The 22,718-nt window shown below is 35.9% G+C and overlaps 1 pseudogene; it reads left to right on the top strand.

Annotated features, from left to right (window-relative positions):
- The first annotated feature begins 21,252 nt into the window (after positions 1–21,252).
- LOC114211485 (SWI/SNF-related matrix-associated actin-dependent regulator of chromatin subfamily E member 1 pseudogene) lies at positions 21,253–22,464 on the top strand (annotated as a pseudogene).
- The last annotated feature ends 254 nt before the right edge of the window (positions 22,465–22,718 follow it).

Below are 22,718 nucleotides of genomic sequence, written 5' to 3'. Positions count from 1 at the left end.
GAATACTGAGTTTGAGAGTACATACAAACACATAGTAAACTCCACTGAACTATTATCAAAGTTACAAACTGAGGTATGGAAATTTGAGAACAAAGATTAAATCTGATATCACTTAAAATTATACTTGGGCTACAAGAGGAAATGTCAAATTTATAGTTGGTGTAGTTGATTCTTTGCTCTGTCCTTTTTTAGCTTAAGACTACCTGCACTGATGAAAATGTGGTGAATGATTTCTAATTATATAAGTCATTGTTCAAATAAATGGTACACTATAAAGCAGATTACCAACTTAAGAAAATAAGACAGAGGTTTCCAGAGATTTCCACCGTGGAGGGTGATACAGACGACCTTCACCCACAGCATCTTAGTTGAAAACAGGACCTTGATAGCCAATCAGAACTCTGTGGAGTCAACCAGTTTGGCCATAATGACATCCCAAGCCCTCACTCAGGACTATACCATTAAGGTGTATCCTCTGCCTAGTTTATCTCCTCCTCTCAAAAGATCCTCTCTGTGAAGAGTACAACTCTATTGCAGTCAGATTTCAGTGCACAAAAAAAGGAATTTGAAAGATTGAAGTCAGATAAATGGAATAGCAGTTCTAGTTATACCTGAGTACTGGCCATATCATGGGTTAAATTTTAGCTTGAAATGACTTTCTTCAAATTCTCAGGTGGTGAACTCATCCCAAGAGAACATAACACTGCAGGACTCACATGTTTAATGACATAAATCAGGACTTCAGAATGGAGTTTCTGGTTTGCGGGATTTTAAAACATCTCAATATCCATATATCCCAGTAAATAGTTGAAAGTCTAAAGAACAAAAGAAATATCTGACTCAATCTCAAGAAACAGGCATGCTTACATATTCCAAAATTGAAAAAAAAAAAACACATTGTAGTTGTAAATCATATGATTGTATCACAAAGCCCTAGGATTTGGACTCATAGCCTCAGATTTTGAGCAGTTCTATTTTATTTACAACTAAATTTTGGCAGAGTTGAAGAATAAATATAGCTATTATATGGTGCATACTCAAACAGATTAAGAATACATAATAAACCATTTTCTTTTGGTTCTATTTCACTTAACTCTCAATTGTCTCACAATTTTTGCAGAATATTTAATATAAAATTGATATGCACAACTAGACAGAGGTGTAAATCAATTTTATAACACTTAATTCACTTTGGTTATACCTGTATTTTGAGGAACAGCATTAAACAAAGTAGATGCCTTAAAAAATGACAAAAGGGAAGCCTGAAGGCTAATTTTGGCTGCACCGACTTAAATGTATGAATAAAATATGTGGAAGAAGTCTGGAAGGAAATTTATCTTTGATTCCACACAGTAGCTTGAAGCTCTTCCTTTAAATAAGACTATGGTTTTGCTTAATGGGTATAGAATTTCAGATTTGCAGGATAAAACAAATCCGGAGATCTCCTTCATGACAATATGAAAATGCTTAACACTATAGAACTGTACATTTACTATACAAAGGGATAAGATGGTAACATTTATGTTACATCTTTTTAACCACAATAAAGAAAGACACTGGAATCTGAGTACTAACATTCTAACTTCTTGATATTTTTGATGCTCTTTTTGTATATTTTAATTAATTTTATTCTCCAAATAATAGCAAAGCTGACATTACATAGCCAAATCATAGAATAAAGTATAAAATAAAAGTACAATTCTACCTCTACCCAAAATTTACAATATGCCCCCTGAAAACCCTAAAATATTATTATATATTTTTTCACTCCATCGAATATCTTGGAAGTCACCCTTTCATTCAGGCAACAACAACAAAAAAATATTGGGTTTTGAGTACCTGCTGTGCAAAAGGCATGCTTCACCTGTATAGACATTCTAGACATGAATCAAACAGACAGTCCCTACCTACACTGAGCTTAAAAACAAATGGAGTTCTTTTCCAAGAAGGTAATTTTGATATATGTCTTCTTTTTAAATGCTGCCCAATATTTCATTGGATAGATTTATTTGATTTTATTGAACCTGTCTACTGTTAAATACTTTGGAGAATTCCATTTTTTGGAGCTATTACAGTAACGCTGCAATGAACACTTTACATATAAATATATTTAAGCACACATAAGAATCTATTTATATAATGAATGTATAGACACACAATTGGATACAAAAGCGTTTTACATTTCTGCATTGAAAATTTTGGAACACTTTGCCAAAGTGTCTCCAAAATCCTTTTAATATTTTAAACTTCTACTATCCTAAGTGGAATTCCTGATCCCAGCCTCACCACCCATCATACATTAATACATACTAGAATCTCGTCAGTCCACAATTACCTGTATTTTATTTATGATTCAGTTGACAATGCACAGGTGAGCAAGTGTACTTTAGTAGTAAAAAGTCATATTCTGTGGCCTTGTTAGTTATAGTGGGGTTGCTTGGCAGGCAACATCAGCATCACCTGGGATCTTATTAGAAATACAGATCCCTAATCATATTTTGTATTTTAACAAGATCCTGGTTCATCTAAAACGTTAAATTCCAAGAAGTGCTAATTTAGGATACGTAGACCTAGGTTTCGATATTGTTACACTGCATAAATACCTAATGGCTGTGTGAATCTGAACATGTCAATAAACTTAACATAGGTTTTGTACCTCTATGTAATGTGGACAATAGAATCACGTGCTCCATTCAGTTATTAGGCAATTTCAACAAACTAGTATTTGTAAAGTAGGGAGTGGAGCACTTAGCATGTGATCATTGTCCAGTAAATATTGGCTCCTATCAGCTATTTTGAATGCCATATTTATCATATTATTATTATTTGATTGGGGTATTAGCTGTTAAGAATAATTGAAATTTAAATTAGTGAAGTTTACTATACTTTTTCATTATGATGTATGGTTTTTGTACACTGGTGTAAAATGTGCTTTCCTTTTTCAATCCTATATGTAAATTATTCAAATTTTCTTCACATCTTATACAGTTTTAACTCTTTAATCCTGCAATTTATTTTCTATATATACTTACCATGAAACTTTTTTTAATGATCATGGCTCTTCAAAAATATCGGAGCTAAGTAAACATTCAGCCGGTTTGCCAGTCAGTGCAAATGAGTCCTTCTAGCGTGTCTCCTAATGTTATGTGTATGTGTTTGTGTTTCCCCAGGCCCTTTTTAAATGATTCACATCAAGCCCTTAATACCCTCCTAGGGAGACTATTGTATACTTTAATAAATCTGTCTACTATCTTTCCTTCTTTATGTGCAGCTTAAATTTTTTTGGCTCAATTTCATTTCATTACTTTGAGTTCAACTAAATTTTTGTTTTATCAGTCTGTTGAGAGAGTAAAAAATTGGATATGCATTTGTTTTTAGTTTTTTTTTTTTTCATTTACTAAACACTTTCAATACCGCTGGGGACATGCACACGAGGATGCTCAAGTCCTACACTTCTGATGAGCATCGTGGTCGCTCATTGTGTGAAATATTTCACCTCTGGTCAGCAGGCCTAGAGGGTACGTTATTCATAAATGATAGGCATCTTCACTTTTTAGCTTTAGGAAAGTTTTCTTTAAATTTCCATAAGCATTCCGGTGTTGCTTTCTTCTTGAAATTAATATATTTGTGTAAGTTATTTAAAATTCCCTGTGGAGAATAAAGAGACTATAAATATTATTCCATGGTGAAGATAGATTAGGAAAATAAAAAGAGGAATGCATTAGAAAGCGCTTCCTGATTAGAATCTTCTTTAACCTACATATATTTTGGACTTAATTATAATTTAAGATGTAGTCAGATTTATGATTCTCATTGCTCCTCTTTTACTTGAGGAAAATATATGTTTCCAATTTGATTTTCAGCTTTTTCCCCCAATTTCCTTTTATGTGGAATCTTGATCCCTCCAGTCCCAGAGCTGGTCTATCAGGACAATTCAGAAGATTCCACTGTATTTCTGAAATAGATCATTTAATATTATAAATGATATAAACATATATATTTGTTCCTTGGTTTCTCCATTGTTCTTCTAAGATTGTGAACGATACATCTGAAGTTAGGAAAGTACCTTGAGTTTTCATAAAATAACCACTGACAGAAACCATAAGAGACTCTTAATCTCAGGAAACAAACTGAGGGTTTCTAGAGTGGGGGGGTGGGAGGGATGGGGTGGCTGGGTGACAGATATTGGGAAGGGTGTGTGCTATGGTGAGTGCTGTGAATTGTGTAAGACTGATCGAATCACAGACCTGTACCCCTGAAACAAATAATACATTATATGTTAATTTAAAGAACTAAAAAAAGAAATGCGACTTCCTAACTTCCTGCTTCCTTCAGCATGTTCAATTCCTTCAGCCCTTTAAGAAAAGCACTTGCTAGGGTTCTGTCTGCATGAGATTCTACTTCCACTGAAGATGTTAAAAGTCAGAAGACAATATCAAGCCCACCCTAACAATGAGAAAAAAGCCAGTCAGTCTATGAAACCATAACTCAAAGGCTGACAAGTCCCTTCTAGGAGAGATGGAACACACAGACATATTTTCCCTTTGGAAGACCGTGGGTGGCAGCTATAAAAGTGGGGAAGAAGAAAACTAAAACAAAACAAAATCCAAAAGATTAAAGGTCAAATATGGGCTAGTGGAAAGGTTTAGAATGCCCTTTAGCTACAGACTCACTAATGTCTTTGACCACCTGTCACCTCTTTCCCACTGGCTTCCGCCAAATGCACTTGAGAGAGTTTGAGTTCAGGGCAAAAGACCTGAGAGAACTTTCTTCAGGAGTGCAGGTGTATAAAGAGTGAATGACTTTGGCAGCACAGTTGCAAATTACTGGACTCTTCTGTATAAATAAAAACCATCTGCCCCTAAGGGAAAGGAAGAATTTTTTTTTTTTAATCATCAAACCCCCTCAACCTTCAGTCCCTAGAAAACCTCAGTGACCACTGTACCATTTGGGGAGCTCATTTAAAAATAAATGACTGAGGGCGCCTGGGTGGCTCACTTGGTTAAGCGACTGCCTTCAGCTCAGGTCATGATCCTGGAGTCTCTGGATTGAGCCCCGCATCAGGCTCCCTGCTTGGCAGAGAGTCTGCTTCTCCCTCTAACCCTCCCCCCTCTCATGTGCTCTCTCTCTCTCTCTCTCTCTCTCTCTCATTCTCTCTGTCTCAAATAAATAAATAAAATCTTTAAAAAAATAAAAAATAAAAATAAATGACTGAATAAATGCGTACATAAGGGAAAAGGGATAAATTTCCCATGCTTAAGAACTCTGCATTAATTTTCTAGGGCTGCTGTAACAAATCACCATGTAGTACATGGCTTAAAACAACACAAATGTATTCTCTCACAAAATTAAGTTGTTGGCAGTAGCATGGTCTCTCTCAAGAGACCAAGGGGAGGAGTTGTCCCCCTTGTCTCTTCCTGCTTTCTGGTGGTTGCAGCGATCCCTGCTGTTCATTACCTATAAATGCATCCCACCAATCTCTGCCTCTGTCAACAATTGTCCTTCTTACCCCTGTGTTTCTCCATCTCTGTGTCTCTTCTCTTCTTATGAAGACCTTAGTAATATTGGATTAAAGGCCAACTTTAATATGACCTTGTCTTAACTAATTAAATTTGCAGTTGCCTTATTTCCAATAAGGCCACATTCTGAGGTTCTGAGAAAGACATGTATTTGTAAGGTACACTATTAAACCCAGAACAAGTGCCAAATAACTTATGTAAATATTATGTAAATCCCTCAGGGACGTGAAGGATAACTTTCTACTCCTTATATGTGGGCTGCACATAGTGACTTCCTTCCAAAAAGGACAGTATGATGTGCGGGTGGGGGTGGGGATTAATTTTACAATTGAGGAATTTGACAAATACCAGCTCAGCTAGGTGGTCTAGGTCAACATCAACAGTGGTTAAGTGAAGTTGATAACATGCACTCTTGCATATAATGAAATGTCAGTTAACCTCAGTGAACTTCCTCCCCCAAACTCATAACTCCAGCCTAATTGTGAAGAAAATCATCAGACAAATCTTAATTGAGGAAATCTTGTAAAATACCTAAGCACTACTTTTCAAAACTGTCAAGGTCATCAAAAACAAGGCAAGTCTAAGAAACTATCACAGCCCAGAGCTAAGGAGATATGATGACTAAATATAATGTGATATCCTAGGAGGGTCCTGCACCAGAAAAAAAGGTCCTTACTTAAAAACTTAGGAAATCCAAATGAAGTATGAACTTTAGTTAACAACATGTACCAGTATTTGTTCATTTATTGTGATAAATGTACCATACTAATATAATATAATAGGGGAAGCTGAGTCTTTTAATATTTCTTCAAATGTAAAATGATTATAAAGTAAAACATTTATTTTAAGAAATCAATGAAATATAAATAAAACAACAGAAGAAATTAATTGGATCAATATTTATTATAATGAGGAATAACAAATTGATGAAGCTCGAGCCAGATTGATGAGGAACAAAATTGAGGACACAAATAACCATTATCGGGAATGAAAGAGTGGGCATCACTATAGATTCCACACACTTAAAAAAGGTAATAGATGACTATTATAAACATCGTTATATCAATATATTCAACAATGTAGATAAAAATATAAAATGATAATCAAGAACTAGAAAACGAAGTAAGCTCTGTATCTATTAGATAAGTTGAATTTTTCATTAAAATTCTACAGAGAAAACACACTCAGATGATTTTGTTTCATGGCACTAAATTTTCAAGAAAGAAATAATACCAATTGTGCAAAAACTTTACCAAAAATAGAAAAGGGAACATGTCACAACCAATCCTAGGAGGCCAGCATTACCCTGATTTCAAAATTAAAGACATTAGAAGAAGAAGGAAACTGCACAATAATATCCCTCATAAAGAGAGATTCAATAATCATTAACAGGGACCCCTGGGTGGCTCAGTCCACTAAGTGTCCGAGTCTTGGTCCACTCAGGTCATGATCTCGGGTTGTGGGATACAGCCCTGCATCCAGCTCCGTGCTCAGCAGGGAGTCTGCTTGTCCCTCTCCATCTGCTCCTCCCCCAGCTCTCTCTCTCTTTCTATTTCTAAAATAAATAAATAAAATCTTAAAAAAAAAAGGATAATTGATTATAAACAAGTTGATCCCAAACATGCAAGTTTGGTTTAATATTTTTAAAAATCATCAGTGTAATTAACCATATAAACTGACTAAAAGCAATAAATAAATAAATAAAAGATACTCTTAATAGATATAGAAAAATCATTTAACAAAAAGATATTCTTGCCTATTCACTGGATTGGCTAAAATAAAAATGGCTAACAATACCATGTTCTGGCAAGTGTGTAGTGCAAATTGATTTATCATACATTGCTGATGGTCAGGCAAAATGACACAGCCAGTTTGGAAAGCAGTTTGGCACTTTTTTGTAGCATTAAACATACCATATGACAACTGTAGGACCCAACAAGTTCAAAAGAAGTGAAAACACAAGTCCATGCAAAGACCTATTTGCTAATATTCATAGCAGCTCCAGCTATAATTGTGAAAAGAACTCAAATATGCACATGCTTGTGAATAAATTAAGAAATTGTAATCTTAGGGTGCCTGGGTGGCTCAGTTGGTTGAGCTCCTGACTCTTGATTTCCACTCAGGTCATGATCTCAGGGCTGTGAGATCAATCCCCGAGATGGGCTCTATGCTCAGTGGGGAGTCTGTTTGGGATTCTTTCCCTCTTCCTCTACCTCTGTCCCTCCCCCAGCTCTCTCTCTTTCTTTCTCAAATAAAATAAATAAATACAATCTTAAAAAAAAAAAGAAATTGCGGTCTACCCATAAAATGAAATATTACTTGGTAAACAAAAGGAATAAATAAATTACTGATACATTCAACAACATGGATAACTCTTAATAGCATAATGTTGGTGAAAGATGCTTAGTATGCATATTCTGTGATTCTCTTTATATACTATTATGGTAAAGGCAAAACTGTGGAGATAGAAGACAAATGATTGCTTGTAAGGTATGTGGGGCTGGAAGAGGCACTGAGTGCAAAATGGTGGGAGAAAAACTTTGGGGCCTAGGAAACTATATATTGTTGATGTTGGTGGTTACAAATTCTTCCAACTGTGCTCTTAAAGATGGTGATTTTTATTTATGCATATAACAGCTCAGAAATCTGACTTTTAATAAAAAGTTTTCTATAAACCTACAAACTGAATCCAAAACACCTGGGATCTAGAGTTGTCAGTAATTCAGACCTCTGGGCCCCAAACAAGTCTGCTGAATAAGAATCTGAGTGTGGTTCCTGAGAAGCCACCCCTCTTAAAATTGCCCCTCCAAGCTCTTGCTCTGACGCAAGTATTCCTTTAATTGTTTAAGGCTTGGTGTTGCCAGCTGAGCTTGTTAAAAATTATCAATTTACCATGTCTCCCTGGGACTAGACAATAGTTACCCTTTTACTAATAAGTACAGAACATTATTATATAATATGGCTATTGCATCTGCTTTTGGGGACAGATCCATTGATTTTGATGTAGCAAGTAATAACCACAGAATTTTCTGTGTCTCATTGGCATTAACCGTGGACTGGATTTGGACCTAACTACTTTTAGGGATGTAGAAAACTTTACTCTGTCTAAAGCTTCATAAACATCCACTTAGAGGCTTCATGGAGAAGTAAATACAGCAGTTTATTCTGTTTAGGGGTCTCAGATGAATTGAGCACATAACACCTGTGCTCAGCGTTCTGCTGGTGACATTTGTTTGCAGGTGCAAAGCAAAGTGATAGCTTTGATGTTAAGTTTATTTATGCTACATACAGACTATGTCTAAGCTTTATTCTCTATCTGGATAGTTCCCTTTCCACAGTCTTTATATCTTTTTTTATACTAACACTTCAGAACTGTGTTTCAGATTATAGTGGATAAGGAGTCAAGTTATTTTTGTGAATTTTTAATTTCAGCACTATAGTTAATGAGGTTGAGGCACTACAAATTAAAATATTTTGTCTAAAAACATTGAGTAGCGTGGTACAAGGGAAAGAAAGGTGAAAGGGGGCCTTGCTTTCATATGAGTTCGCGTTCTAGTGGTAGAATGGTAAGTACAATTTATGGGCGACTATCGTTCCATTGTGTAACCTCAAAACATTTTGCACAAATGGAAAATACCAGATGCCAAAGTTATAAGGGGACCTTCTTTCCTCAATGACCATGATTTCATTAGAAAAATGGGATTGGTAGTTGTTTTCCTTCCACACAGATTAACATCACGACTTCCATAACAACAATAACATTAAGTGCTTAGGATTTTGAATTATAGTGTGATCTCATTTATATGTGGAATCTAAGAAGTTGAATTCAATGAAGCAGAGGTAGAATGGTGGTTGCTGGAAGCTGAGGCATGAGGCAAGCCAGGGGAAGTTTGCTGAAAGGGCACAAAGTTTCAGTTGTGCAGAATGAATGAGTTCTGTACACCTAGTGTACAGCAGGAAGACAATGGTTAGTTAACACTGTAGCACATACTTGAAATTTACTAAGAAAGTGTTAGTGTTCTTAAACGTTCTCACTACAAAAACCAAAAATGTAAGACAATGAATGTGTTAATCAGCTAGTTCCCGGTGATCATTTCAGATGTACAAATACAACAAACATTGCTTTGTGCACATTAATTATATACATTTTTTATTTGTCAGTTATATCTGAAAGCTGGAAAAAATAAAATTATAGTTCTAAATGTTTACATGCCATGGGATATCGTCTAACATAAATCATAACTATCTTTTGAAATAGAATCCAGCCAAACATTACAAAATTTTAGTAGTCATAATAATACCTGAACAGATTTGAGGCATCTTTATATATGTTTTATTATACCTTTAACCTGATTTATTTTTATATCCATAATTTATTTTGCAAGCCTTATATAAGGTAAATGGACAAAGAGCTGCAAGGCAACAAATATGTCAAGTTAATCTCAGGTAATTTTCTAGTGTACAGCAATTGCGTTTTGACCAAAACAGATGGGCATCCTGTTACATTCTAGCAAATGTCAGCCTTACTTGACAAGGGCGACATTCCGCTTGATAAGAAGCCCACATTTCTTCTTGTTCCCAGTCTTCACTCTTTCACTTTTGTGCCTTGGGCTTCACAGAAGGTGTAGAATTTAATCCCATGTGCGTATGCTCTCTGTGCCACAACTCATGATTGCTGACAGTTGTGTGAACACCTGACTTAAAATAGCATCTTCTTAATCACTTGCAGATAGATAAATAGCAGAGGCACAAACATGAATCTTCCAGTACAATGTCATGCTTGAAGAAGTAGCATTTAGAGTTGCCCTTAGCAACCAAGCTAGTTTATTTTCCTCCTTTCAGGTACAAGCTATTTATCTGCTAACAGAAAAGTTTCCTATTTTTCAGGTGGCCTCCCTCTTTTAGTTCACACACTTTTTTTTATACACCCTGTGATCACTCACTCTTCCCTGAAGGTTTACAACCTAACATCAGGCTCTGTCAAAAGAAAGACTATAATACATTACGATAAGCTTAATAATATTTCTCACTTTTTATTATTTTTGCCATTGTCATATTCTTACCAGAAATACTCTATGGTATTTGTTGAGTGAATATATAACAAGTGTTTACAAGTTTGACAAGTGTTTACAAGTTTGGAGGGCTACCTAACAAATCTAATAATTAACAAAGAGAAACAAATCTTGAGACTTGCAAATAAACATAAAAATAAAGTTGTGTTTGTTTCAAAAATAAATGAAATCTGTTAACTCCAGGTTAAGCATTTATTTGCCTTATTACACCAATCACTACATTAACTTTTGCCTTGCTATCTATCTTCTAAAATATTTATAACAGGGACCCCTGGGGTGGCTCAGTTGGTTAAGCAGCTGCCTTTGGCTTGGGTCATGATCCCAGGGTGCTGCGATCAAGTCCCACATCGGGCTCCTCGCTCAGCAGGGAAACTGCTTCTCCTTCTGCTTGCCGCTACCCCTGCTTGTGCTCTCTTTCTCTCTCTGACAAATAAATAAAATATTTAAAAAATAAAATATTTGTAATAATAATACATTATGCAAATAGATATGTACAGAGTAGCTTTACTATTGAAATTATGATAACCTATCATCAAACTGCAGTTTGGTAAGGCCCAAGACTTCTAAGAAGTGTTATGAGAGATAAACAACACCAGGAACAATGTTGTTAAGTAGTCATTTGTTTCTACATCTAACGTAAGGACAGACTTCTTATGTCACCTTCCTTGTATCTACGTTTACAATGTCCCAACATCATTACTGAAAGATACTACACCTATTTTCCTCTTGGGGAACAGATAACTAAAAATAATCGTATGTTATTGAAGAATTAAAAGTGCTATTAATAAAAATGTCAATTATCTGTACTTTAATGCAGTCACACTAAATATTCTGTGAATTTGAAGACTTTTATGTTTATTGAGCTTTCAGTTGGTGATCCTTCATTCTTCTTACCTTTCCTTTTTTTTTTTTTTTTGAGTTCCACAAATGTGTGCTAGCAGCAAGGAAGAGAGTGGACATAAACAATAAATGGTAACCAGGATCCACATTGTCTCTGAATGTGTTATTTATTAACTAAACATTTAGACATCTAATCCGTATCATAGATATACTTAAAATAATGCTAACAAGGACTGCTCTCTCAAATATCTTTTTTCAAGGTCTGTAATGTGAGATTGCCTTGTGAGTGAAATTATCCTGAAAGAGATTTCATTGCTTCTACTATCTCATGTAAAATATACCCACTCTCAAAGATTTGAATCATGTTGGAGGGTAAAATGATCTCCTGGGTCAAATTTTTCTTAATAGCTTATGCATATGCTTCTTGCTGCAAAGATTATAACAATGTTATACGTTTATAGAAATGTGTGAAATATCCTAGGTCTTAATCACTGCACTCAATAGGTACAGTACTGTGCCGGCCTACACAATATCTCAAGAATGATTTAGTCAGTGGCAAGAGTGCACATCTTCTACCAATAAAGCCTCAGATTTTCACCTAGAAGGTGGAAGCCCTATATATTCACAATTGTTTTAGACTCACTTGGGAACTGAGTATATATGACAATCCCGCAAGAATCTTTTGAGGAGGAGGAAGGGGAGAGTTAGTAATCTTGTGGGATCAGGATTAAAAATAGAATATACAGTCAGTGAAAATGAAAATTCAGGATACAAGTACAATCTTCATTTATATGTAACATACAATATATTAAGTACTTTTGAAGCTATGATTTTATTGTGAAAACACAATAAAATATTTTTCTGAGATTCTCGACTTATATATAACGATACCATCTCTCTGATATATTAAATAATTTTTCCTGATTTACAGAACTAGAAAGTGGAATGACCCAGTTAGATCCCAGTTATTCTAATTTCAAAACCAAAGGATTATTTTTTATTTTATTTTTCTATTTAAAGTGATTTTGGTAATATGATTCTGAGTGGGAGAACTCTAGGCTAATTTATTGAAATAAAGTTTACATTAAAAACCTCCCCAACCAGAGTTGTTCTGCATTCATTCATTTGCATATTGAGTTTTTCATGTACAATTTCATCTCAACAGAGAATTCAGCAGCTTAAAAAAAATTTTGAAAAGCACATTATTTGTATATAAAATGTAACAATCTTTGAGTATAATGTATAAAAATATATTTTTATCTTCAGAAATTGTAAACAGATACTGGCAAAGGCTATCCTTTAAAATCTACTTTTTAGGGGCGCCTGGGTGGCCCAGTTGTTAAGCTTCTGCCTTCGGCTCAGGTCATGGTCCTGGGGTCCTGGGATCGAGCCCCGCATCGGGCTCCCCGCTTGGCGGGAGGCCTTTTTCTCCCTCTCCCACTCCCCCTGCTTATCTCTTGCTACGTCTCTCTCTGTCAAATAAATAAATAAAATATTTTTAAAAAGAATAAAATAAAATTTACTTTTGAACAATATAAAGATAACTGAAACAATCTGAGTGGGATCCAAGGATGAAATGGATATGGTATAACAATATTAATTTTCAGATTGTGACTTTAGTACTGTGGTTATGTGAGAGCCATGTACATAATTATAAGATATATATTAAGGAATTTGGGGTTGACAGGGCATCAGTTTAGCAATATACTCTCAATATTTTAAGAAAAAAAATTCTTCATGGTGGCCAAGTGTGGTTGGAGAGGAATGCAGTGATGAGCCCTTTGCTAAAAAAAGAAAAAGAAGAGAAAAAAAAGAAAAAATCTCCGTGTTGTACTTACTACTTTTCTATAATTTTGAAATTGTTCAAAAGCCAACCATTAAAAATAAATAGCATTTCCACACATTACCTTAATAGTAGGTATTGTGTAATTACTCTATCTTTTTAAAATTCCTTACTACCCATTTAGAATATCTTTCATTGTCAAATATATGCATATATATTTTTGTTTTACTGAAGACTATGTATATTTTATGGTAACATTATTATACATAGTTTACTGTACAGATATTTAATGTTTCTATGAATATAACCAGGTAGATATTTTCAAAACTTCTGCAAAACTAACAGTGTTATCAAGCCCAACATTTTCGATGATTCACCAGGGAGGGGTAAAGTAATTCTCCTTCAAGGAGGGGAATATATACTCGAAGAGGAAAGTGATAATAGCTTATGTATACAGACATGTAATACCTTTATCATGTGTATTTGTGGAATTATGGGACCACCAATTTAAAAGGACCTCAAAGAGTCTTTAATACTGTGGCTATTAAGCTTAAATAACCATGTACTACTTTCCTCAGGATAAATTCTTTATGGACCCCTAATACCTAAAGTAGTTAATATCAATCTGCCCTACTTAAAACATAAATGAAGGTCCCAGAGCATTGTCTGCTTGGCTCTTCCTTCATTCCCAAAGAGGACGCTTGGCAATCAGGAAAGAATCCCTAGAAATTCATGGACTACAATTTGAAAACCATTTTTTGTACCATTTCATATTTAATGTATGAAACCCCTCTCAGCATATCCAGGACATAATTATATATTTCCCAGCTTTATTTTTTATAGTTCCAGTAAAAAGAACTCACTAATTCCTAAGACAGTATCCCATTTAGACAGTATAAAATATCTGTCACTTAAAAGATAAAAATAACTAGAGAAGCCACCTTCATGATAAAAATATCCATGTTATTTTCTATATTCTACAATAAGAGGAGTAACAAGAGCCAAAAAAAGAGGCATGGCACAAAATAAGCCAAGTCTAAGGTTAATAATAAATCTTATTTTTAATTCCAAATGCATTTTTTGGGAAGATTTTATTTATTAATTTGAGAGAGAGAGAGAGAGAAAGAGAGCTCACTAGCAGGGGGAGGGGCAAAGGAAGAGGGAGAAGTAGACTCCTCACTCAGCAGGGAACCTGATGTGGGGCTCCATCTCAGGAACCCTGGGATCATGAATTAAACATGAACTGAGCTGAAGGCAGAAGCTTAACTGACTGAGCCACCCAGGCGTCCCCAAATGCATTTTCTATGTATTGCAATTTATGGCTAAAATTTTAAAATATTTATATATTAAAAAATATGATATGTATTCCTAAATAACTTTATTAAAGTTTAATTAATGCTAACAAATAGTTTTGTTAACAGTTAACTTGATCATATTGCATATTCTTTAAATTTTTGTTCAATTTTGTAACAGTGGGAATGTTTTTTTTTTTTTTTATTTATTCATGAGAGACAGAGGGAGAGAGAGAGAGAGAGAGAAGCAGAGGGAGAAGCAAGCTCCCAAGGAGCAGGGAGCCTGATGTGGGACTCGATCCTAGGACCCTGGGATCACGACCTGAGCCGAAGGCAGACGCTTAACCATCTGAGCCACCCAGGCGCCCAACAGTGGGAATGTTAATTACCAATTGCCATTTATTGCATACTGACTTAGTAACAGGTCCTAATCTATGTGATTGGGATACACAATCGAGGATAAGGCAAAGAGAGTTCCTGACAGCATGTAAATTAAACCCTGGAAGTGAGGAACTACCCAAAGCAGATATATTACTAAACACATAATATGAATTATACTGAACACATAATATTAATTATAATTTAGTAACGTTAAAGCTAGATATTGTATACGGATTTAGTTATTTTCAATCTTTTTATTTCTTCATTATAATGATACCACAATATGGGTTTTCATGGTAGACATTATATCTTTAATACTAAAGGGTGTTGTATATGGTATCTCTGAGCAGATACCAATATAAACACCTATATTTGCTTCCTCATGGTTATCATTAATGTTTATTCTTAATTTTAGCAGAAGATTAATACTCTCCTTCAGCATGTCAGTTAAACATGTTATGGTAAATTCCAAAACAATTCATTCTGTTTCTGGACCTACGTTTCCTAATAACCCATGCAGACCACTGAAAAACAAGAGAAAATAAGTAGCATATAATATATATTCCAAATCATCTCTTATTTCAGAATTCAGTAATATGACAGATATTATGTCTAGAAACATGAGTTCTTTGTTACAGATAATTTATTCATATAATTTAGCTGATTCAAAGTGCAATATTTTAAGTTTCCCTTGATACTAAAAATTTTAATGATCAAATATGAGAATGGGAGAAGAAAGGTATTTTATTCTTAAAATAACTATTATATTAAAGTCTCCCAAAAGACCTTTAAAGGAAAAAGCAATTAACAAATGAGTTGACCTAATTTTATAAGCCATCTAAACTACATCTCTTTTCCTTTGTTAATATCTACCAATTCTTGTTCCTACCTTCATACTCTTAACATGAGCTGGTTCCCCATTTTTTGTTCTGAAATGTCCTTGATTCTCATAGTTTTTATACTATATATATATGTAATTATATATATAATTCTGATATATATGTATCATAAATAGACTGTATTTAATTCCAGTTTCTAGTACTTCTTTTTGAAACCTGGAAAACTTCATTCTTGCTCAATAAAAAATATTACACAAGTTAATAAAATAACTGTAAATACATAATCATTTTTCACAAATGTTTACTAGGTATTTCTACGTTTAATTCCTGCATCAATCACAGCTTATCTTCAAGGATCACTGAGTATGTCTATACCTTAGAAATGTTATTTTAGAACTGTTGATAGATTTTACAAACTAACACTTAAAATATATATGAAGAAGAAAGATATATTTAATAGTGCTTCTACTCAGAAAACAAATTTGATTTTCTAGTTTTTAGGAAAGAAGTTATGTTCCCCAAAGTCTCAGCCTATAATAAAAATGTCTTCATGTACTATTGAGTATTAAGTATTGAAGGTAATAATCTGGGAATAATCTTGGAAATCATCTGCCAGAACCAAAACTAACTGAAAAGAAATTTGTTGGGCACCTGGGTGGCTCAGTTGACTGAGCATCTGGCTCTTGATCTCACTTTAGGTCTGGATCTCAGGGTCCTGAGTTTAAGCCCCATATAGGGCTCCATGCTGGGTGTGGAGCCTACTTAAAAAAAAAACAAAAAAAACAAGGTAATTTGTTCAGTCGGCAAACACATGATAACCCCCTCTATTTCTATCTCCCTTCCCCCTACATCCAGACACAAAGCATGACAAAACAAGAGCTGTTTGGTATTATACTGCATATTAAATCATCATGTCTAGACTACCAATGTCCACGTGGATACAAGGGATAATATAGAAAAAAAATGTCATCTGATCTTTTACAGACGGTCAAAAGTAGACTTTGTAAAAATGCTCATTTGTTTTCCATATGTTAATGTGACACCGAAGATCCAGAGATCAGGACATTATTTTCAATTTATTCCTACATTTTTTAAAATAAAGACTGAATTACAAAACTTGATGGTGTTATGGGTTATGTAGAGCGCCCCCCCGCAAAAATTATGTGTTGAAGTTTTAACTCTCAATACCTCAGAAAATGGTCTTAATTTGGAAATAGGATGTCGGGGATGTAATTAGTTAATAAGAGCCCTATAGGGTAGGCCCTAATCATATGTGATTGGTATCCCTATAAGAGGTGGAAATTTCTGCACAGGCACACATACAGGAGAGCACATTGTGTACATGAAATTAGCTATTGACAAGCCAGGGAGAAAGGCTTAGAACACACCCTTCCCTTACACCCCTCAGAAGGAACCAATCCTAGCAACACTTCCGAACTGTGAGATAATAAATTTCTGTTTAAGCCACCCAGTTTGTGGTACTTTGTGAGGGCAAACTACTACATATGGCATTACATCAAAAATAATTTGAGAATCAGGGGTGCCCAGGTGGCTCAGATGGTTAGGTGTCTGCCTTCGGCTCGGGTTATGGGATCAAACCTCATATCCTACTCAGTGGGGAGTCTGCTTCTCCCTCAGACCCTCCCCCTATTCATGCTCTTTCTCTCTCTGTCTCTCTCTCAAATAAATAAATAAAATCTTGTTTAAAATTAAAAAAATTTGAAAATCAAAAAAACTCTAGTATTGGCCTAATACTAGGCTAATGGGAAGCAAACAAAATTGATCATTAGGAGATCGATCCTAGTTAGAATTAGTCTTCACTAATTTGCTATGAACATGCTTTCAGAGTGCTTTGAAATAACTAAACTTTACTGAAAATACCAAATTACTTAATTAGTTTGCTTTAAAATGTTTCACAAAAATGTCATCATCGATATACAGTGCTGTGTAATGGAGTTTATTAAAATCATCAAGATTTCTCCATTAGAATAATCATTGAAATTGAAAAATATGGCACAGGTATTTTTATAAAAAAAGAGATTATTTTAAACTTCTTCCTTGGATTTGCCAGACCAAATTGCCTGCTTGCAATTTGGAAGGTGATGAAATTTAGCTCTCAGATTCTAGAATCCAAAATACAACAATTTAAATGGCAGTTTTGAATTAAAATCACACCCTTTTATTTCTTTTTGTTAGTGCTCAATCGTCAAACAATGCTGATTTAGAATAACACCACCTTATCTGAAATGCTAGGAGGTACAATTGAAAATCCACTATGCAATATTTTCTTTATGTAAAACATTTCACCCTCTTCTGCATTGTATGGCTTGTATGTTTTCCTTCTCAACTAAACCTGAACCCCTCAAGAGATAAGTACCTATGACAGTGTGGGCAGCATACTCAGGATTCGATCCTAATAAAGGAGAAAGGGGACGGCCTGAAGGATTGGACAGAGATGAAAAGGAAAAAAAAAAACTGTAAAGGAAAAGCTGTGTCATTTCCATGATTCTGTGATTCATGTCCAAATAATTTTTCCCCTATCTCAGTCTGAATTATAATTTTCAGTCACCCGTAATCTTTGTGGTGACATACTCTAATCCAAACACAGCACAATACATTTCTTCCTGGAAATGCAGGAAGATGTAACGGCAGCTGGTTGACTTCTGCAAAGGTACATCCACTGTGTGGGACCACATACCTTACATATGGGAGGCAGAGGAAAAGAGGAGGAAAAGCTGGGGTAGGGCGTTGGGGAGGGGGTGGTTATAAAACATCTTTAGACCTTATACAAAGAATATTTTATTATTTTGGTTCAATTCAGGGCAGACTTACATGCTACCATCCGATTTTTATTTGTGTAATTCCTCCACTTTTATGTGTATGGCTTAGGCAAGAGAGGCCTTGGAAAGAGTTAAATGATGTTGTACACCTCCTTCAAGAAAAACTCAGTAAACGTTGTTCATTCACTAATGGCTAAGATTAATTTTCAAATGACACAGTTTATAACCATAGTGTCTCTTCCAAAATTATTGATGCAAAATCAAAAATAAGTTATTGAGGTTACTAAATATATTTTCAAAACAACAGTTCTGAAGCAATGGTGAAATTTTGGTAATAATTTCTTAACTCATCTTTATTCTGTGTCTAAAATATAATTTACCTATGAGAAAATACAAGGCTTTTATGCTTAAGAGATTGATAGTAAAGGAAATTTTACTTTACACAGAATCCACTTAAAATACTTTCAGCCTAGTCCTTTCGACAAGGCACAGAATTATGTTTAGGATTAAGAGGACAGTTTCTGTAACTGAACTACTTGTATTTTAAGCCTGCTTCAATACTGATTTTATCAATATCTAATTATGTGATGCTGGCTATGTAGTTTAATGCCCAAGTCTCAGGTTTTAACAAATAGCAGGTACCTATCAGACAGAGATGTGTAAGTATTAAAAGAGGTAATATCTGGAACATTCCTAGCATCCATCGTGCTACAAGTCCCATAAGATAGCCATTGCAATCATTTAGAGAGAGAGCCACATGAGCCTACCACCCAAAGTAAAAATACATATGCTATGCTTCTTCCTGTCTTTCTTATTAAACACAGTTAAGATCCACTCTAAGCAGACGTTTGCAATACAGGAGTGGCAAAAATAAATCAGCAGGGGCTTCACACACTGGAGTAGGAATTAGCAAAAGAAAATCCTTTTGCCCTGTTTAACTATTACCTAACAAATGGCAATGATTTTTTATTTTCCCAATTAACCCCTCCTTTAGCTCTTAAGATGTCCTGCCACAGGCTAGTCCAAGAAACTTGCTTCAGTTAGTGGACAGGGAGAGGGAGTGTGGCTTTCAGGGCCAGGGTAAGAGAATCAGAGGTTTGTCAGGGTTTCTTATTGCCAAAAGTACACGTTTTCTAGACTGGGTCCTGCCCAGTAAAGAAGATGAAACCTGTTCACTGCTGCTCACTCAAGTGAGGACTAGTTCAGATATTTTTCATTGCCTTCCCCCATGTTCAGCTCTTACCTGCCAAATTTAATCAATGAGCCTCAGAAATGTTCTAGCTTTAGATACAGACTAAGATCCCCACAAGAATCAGCAACCCCCCAACACCAGCTCAGAGAACACTACCTACCCTGTGAACCTCCTCTGGTGTACTTGGGGGGGGTCTCCTTTACCAAAGTACATAAGACATGGCACCCCTTCTCCAGACAAAATGTTACTGTAATGTTAGATCTCAGATTACAGCAATTCAAGGCAAATTCAAGACTTTGATTTTGTCAAAGTCCTAGGACTTCATACGCCATCTATCCAATGCCTTCGTAAAGCTAAGACACTGAAATAAGTAATGTGTGATAATCTACAAGATCTGCTCCAGGTTATTTTCAGCAAGACTACTTTTTAGCAGCTGGTAGCCTTTCTCATTAAAAAAAAAAAAAAGTGTTAACAGTGATCTTGTTCCATAATTAACCAGATGATTATAATGCAAAGCTGTATGCTGTGATTGAAGTAGGTATGGGGTGCTAGGGAGCATTGATGAGGGTAACAAATTTGAATTACTGTAGTAGGTTCTAGAGGGGAAAGGGGGAAAAAAGAAAAGCTTTCTTTTAAAGCAGGGTTGAGAGATCGATCTTGGAGTGACTGTGATCAGCAGGAGAGCAGCTTTCAACCAGGAGAACTTGAAAATCATTCATCTTGGCAAAAGAAAAGGTCAATGGCTTTAAATTTAGACGGATTTGGGTTCAAATTTTGTCTTTTCCATTTACTATAAATAAAACTGAGGTCATTTCTCATCTCCTTTAAACTTTTGTTTATCTAAAATGTTGGAATAATCATATGTAATTCATTTCAAAGATTCAATTTGTCTTTACTGAAAGCAGGTGGAGGTCATGAGGCAGATGGGCTTCCCTCAGAGTTCTCAAAAATTAGCTGGAAAACTGTAAGGCCAGATAGAAGATATGAGGTAATGGCTAACCACTTGATGCTGGAGTCAGTCTTTCCAGGTTTGATTCCTGGTTCCCTTCCCTACAAAACTGGCTTTTGCTAATTTACTTGGTCTCTCACCTATAAAATAGAGTCAGCAGTACTACTTTGTATGGCTATGGTTTGAGTGAGCTAATCTATATGCACATTTAGAAAGGACTTTGTAGTGTTTTAAACATTCACTTTTAGGATATGTACCTGCCTCTCTTTTGTACTTCTTCCGAGGAACAAAGAAATTTTGCATTCATCTGCTCCTGCCTCCTCTTGGCCAGATCAATCACTTTTCTGTATATTACGCTCCACTATTTATCTTTTCCACTGGCATTGAAACAGGCTGGATTCTCTCTAACCTTTAAAAAAAAAAAAAGTCCTTTTTCCAAAGTCAATTTACTACCCACCCACCACCCTGTATTCTTACCTTCAGGGCCCAACTTAAGAAATTTCTTCATCATCACATAAAGGAAAGGAGGGTGGAGCTCTGGGCACTTTTTATGCCTGCTGTGTCTCAGATTCATTCTTAAGGAACTGAGGGCTTAATCTTCCAAAATGTCAAAAAAACCATCTTATGCCCCACCTCTCACTCCAGCACCTGCAACACAAATACCCAGCACAACTGGGTTTGGGGGACACAGTCCATACAGTCATTTCTCCTACAACAACTACAGGCTGGGAGGGAACCCGGTCACCAGCAGCCGGCTGGGCATCCTCTGGTATTACGATTCCAAAACACCCACGGCCATCAGATAAGCCACAGATGCCCCACATGAGGTACAGCAGAAAGTTCTGGGACCAAGTAAAGGCTTCCAACCCTGACCTTAAAGTTGTGGGAGATTGCCAAGATTATTGGTGGCATGTGGCGAGATCTCACTAATGAAAAAAACAAGAATATGTAAATGAATACAAAGCAGAAAAGTTAGAGTACAATGAATCTACGAAGGCCTATCATAATTCCCCTGTATACTCTGCTTACATAAATGCAAAAAGTCATACATAAGCTGCTCTGGAGGAAGAAAGTGGACAGAGACGGCCTTGCCTGGAGAAAGGAGAACCTTACGTGAGCATGTGAGCATTTAGCAGAAGATCCAGATGATTACGATGATGGCTTTCAGTGAAGCACAAGGCCACCGTCAGTTTCCCGAGAAACCACCACCTCATCAGCGAAATCCTCAGTGAGAGTGCCGTGCCAGGCATTCGGTCAGTGGTCACGACAGCTAGAATGAAGGTCCAGTCCTTAATGGCTCATCAGCAAAAACTAGATGCTCAACTGTTTCAAATAGAGGAGCAACACCAGGAAACGAAGAGGAAATTCCTGGAAAGCACAGATTCTTTTAACAATGAACAAAAAAAAGTTGGTGCAGCTTGAAAGTAGACATGGATATGGAAAAAATTGCCCCTGAAATTGCGCAGGCAGAGGAACAGGCTCACAAAAGGCAGGAGAAAAGGAAGAAGGAGATGGCTGGGCAACCTGGAGGCAGTCAGAGCAGCTTGGGTCCTGAGGAAGAGCAAGCTCCTAGTAAGACTGAGGAACAGAAAGACCACGAGAGCATCCCAGTGGACATAGAGGAGACACACCTTGAAGAAGCGACAGAAAGCCAATAGAACTATGAGGAAGGCACATCTACTCCTGAAGACAAGGAGAGGAGCAGAAGGGGGCAGACAGGATGGCTGAGGAGGAGCCCAGTGATAGTAACACTGTCTCAGAGAGCAACATGGAGGAGCCACCACGGACCCCACCCGGAAGACAAGAAGAAAGAATAAATGTTGCCTTGTTTTATGTGTTCTAAATACTTTTTTTAAATGAAAAAAAGAGAGAGAGAGAGAGATTTCTTCATCATGCTCTCATTCGTCACTCCATTCCATCCTATCTACTCACCCCTCTACTTAGAGAGCTCTTCCTTTCCACATCACTGTTCCTCGTATCACTAAGTCCAGGAACTATTTTCCAACTCGCACCTCGCCTGTTATGTCAGAAACACTCCGTACTACCTCTGAGTTAACGTTAAGCCACTGCC

The sequence above is a fragment of the Eumetopias jubatus genome, unplaced genomic scaffold (genome assembly GCF_037043125.1).
Source record: "Eumetopias jubatus isolate StellerSeaLion01/CBP00866 unplaced genomic scaffold, mEumJub1_p1.0 scaffold_3, whole genome shotgun sequence".
Lineage (NCBI taxonomy): Eukaryota > Metazoa > Chordata > Mammalia > Carnivora > Otariidae > Eumetopias > Eumetopias jubatus.
This window is presented reverse-complemented; position numbering and strand designations above follow the sequence as displayed.